Below are 2,923 nucleotides of genomic sequence, written 5' to 3'. Positions count from 1 at the left end.
ATGGACTTCACCTCAGTCTACAACATTCCTTCATTATTCTGTCCCTGATATTTTTACACTACCACGACATAAGAACATTTTCATATGATTTTTATTATAAAAAAACTGTACAGAGGTGTCTCATTTATGAGAGCAAATAATGAGTACATTTCCTAACAAGCATTGTTCCCTCTTCCCACCATCCCTTCCCTCCCACCTCCACAAATACGCTCCCCTTCCCCCTTCCCCTGCCTAAATTGTAAAGTTCATTTTTCAGCAGAGTGTCTTGTGCATCTCATTGATACAATGGGTTAACCTGTATCCCTATTTAACCATTTTGTATTTCCCTTCTCCTCGTCAAATTAGAGAAACGTATACACAGGATGTAGGTGTACCAACTTCAAATACAATGAAAACAGGGGTTATAGCGTGCGGGAGGAACATATACAGAAACAAAAAAAATCATATTGCACATCATAAGTACATTAGAAACAATAACAAGAAAGAAAAAACATACTTGTGTCCCTGTCTTTGGGTTCATTTCCCTTAATATCATCTTATCTGCTCATATGCACATAGCTTTTGAATTATTCTGCTTATCCCAGACATATATTAGTTATTGAAAATAAGGGAAACCACGGGACCTATGTTTCTTTGGACTTGGCTTACTTCACTTAATAAAATTTTTCCAAGACTTTCCAATTCCTAACAAATTGGGTGATACCATTCTTTCTGATGGAGGCATAGAATTCTGTTGTGTATGTACACCCATATTTTCTTGATCCATTCATCTACTGAGGGGCATCAGGGTTGGCTCTATATCAGCTATTGTAAATAATGCTGCAGTAAACATAGCTGTGCTGGTAGTTTTAGTATGGTCTTGTTTGTGATCATTTGGGTAAATGCCCAAAAGTGGGATTGCTGGGTCATAGGAAAGCTTTATATGGAGTCTTTTGAAGAGCCTCCATACTGCTTTCCAAAGTGGTTGAACAAGTTTACATACCCACCAAGAATGCAGTAGAGTTCCCTGTGGCCACATACTCTCCAGCATCTGTTGTTGCAAAAATATGGAACATTTCACTAATTTGCATGTCAACCTTGCTCAGGGGCCATGCTAATCTTCTCTGTATTGTTCCAATTTTAGCGTATTTGCTGCCTAATTGAGCACAGAACATTTTTTATATATAAAGTGTAATTGATTTTCTTAAACTAGACAATTCAAAAAAAAAGTAAGTTCAAAAGAATTCTTGTGAAATTTTAGAACCATGTATTTCTTCTTCTTCTTCTTCTTCTTCTTCTTCTTCTTCTTCTTCTTCTTCTTCTTCTTCTTCTTCTTCTTCTTCTTCTTCTTCTTCTTCTTCTTCTTCTTCTTCTTCTTTTTTAGCAATACAACAAACTGTTAAAACCATGTATTTCTTACATAAGCACACATTTAAGAATAAAGTCAAGATTGGCATGTCAAAAACAAAATAATTCCAGATATTTGTTGTTCAAGAGATGTGTAAGAGGAGAAATTCATTTATTCTATACAAGGCACCTGTCATAATGAACACTGCAGCAAGTGTTAAGGTTTGTTAAGTTTTAAATGTATTTAATTTTGGGAATTTGCATATATATGCCAAAATTAGGACTGTTTGGCTGGTCATAAACTTTTCTATAAAGTATTTAAGGCTTATGGTAGCAGACATATGGTACTAATTATGTACCTTTCAGAGTTTATACAAACATTACCAATAAGAAATTGCAAAGTCTTTGAGTAAAGAAGCAGAGTGAAGAGTTAAGACTTTGTTAACCATATAGTTTCTTTAAATTTTTAGGGCTTCCTTACTTAACATGTTAGTGAGGAACAAATGATGATATAAGCCATATACAAATGATGAGATGAGCCATAAAAAGTAATCTTAGTGGTAATTTTAAAGACTACTCATAGCCCATAAAACTCTTTTTGAGGGGCTGGGAAGGTGGCTCAGTGGTAAAGCGCTTGCCTTGCATGCTTGAGGCCCTGGGTTCGATTCCTCAGCACCCATAAGCAAACAACAAGCCGGAAGTGGTGATGTGGCTCAAGTGGTAGAGCGCTAGCCTTGAGCTGAAGAGCTGAGGGGCAGCGCCCAGGCTCAGAGTTCATGCCCATGACTGGACCCAAAATAAAAACCAAAACAAAAGCCTCTTTTTGAACATCATAATCTTAGCCAGTTTTAAATGCACAGGAATATGAGAAAATAATACACTGGTAATTGTTTGGTTTTTTATTTTATTAATCATTAATATTTAACTTTTGGTTTTCTTTATTTGTTGCATTGTTTCCCTTTTTGTAATATAATACAACTTTTTATAAGTTGTCATCAGGAGGTACTTTGAGAAGCTTACTGGGATGGCCAAAGATTTTTTATAGGTGCATGTGAGTTTACAAAGAAGAAAATTAAGAACAAAATATTTATTAAATAAATTATCAAGTACAGTCTGAATCAGGAGGGATGATAAATGTCCACACCCAAAATCTTAGCCCTCGTCGGAAGCGGCGGTATTACAGAGTTGAGACCACAAAAGTGAGAGACTGTTTTTGTGTTTTTTGTTTTTGTCAGTCGTGAGGCTTTAACTCTGGGCCGGAGTGCTGTCCCTGCACTCTTCAGCTCTAGGGTGGCACTCTAGACCTTGAGCCATGGCACCACTTCTGGTTTTCTAGTGGTTTATTAGAGATAAAGTCTCACGGACTTTCCTGCCCGGACTGGCTTTCAACTGTGATTCTCAGAACTCAGCCTCCTGCATAGCTAGGATTACAGTCGAGCCACCGGCACCCAGCATTGTTTTGTTGATTTTTATTTTGTTGGTCATGGGGCATGAATTCTGGGGCCTGGGTGCTGTCCCTCAGCTCAAGGCTAGCACTACCATTTGAGCCTTCATCTTTTTCTACTTCTGTAGTGCTGAGGAACCAAACCCAGGGCCT

The 2,923-nt window shown here is 37.5% G+C and overlaps 1 non-coding gene across 1 annotated transcript; it reads right to left on the bottom strand.

Annotated features, from left to right (window-relative positions):
- Positions 1-1,040: 1,040 nt before the first annotated feature.
- On the bottom strand, positions 1,041-1,147 carry LOC138813407 (U6 spliceosomal RNA). The gene has a single exon (XR_011367804.1). It is a non-coding gene; the product is annotated as a U6 spliceosomal RNA (small nuclear RNA).
- Between the last annotated feature and the right edge of the window lie 1,776 nt (positions 1,148-2,923).

The sequence above is a fragment of the Dipodomys merriami genome, unplaced genomic scaffold, assembly GCF_024711535.1.
Source record: "Dipodomys merriami isolate MVZ:Mamm:240054 unplaced genomic scaffold, mDipMer1.0.p SCAF_599, whole genome shotgun sequence".
In the NCBI taxonomy this organism is placed as follows: Eukaryota; Metazoa; Chordata; class Mammalia; order Rodentia; family Heteromyidae; genus Dipodomys; species Dipodomys merriami.
Note: the sequence above shows the minus strand (reverse complement) of the source record. Positions and strands in the feature narration are given on the sequence as shown.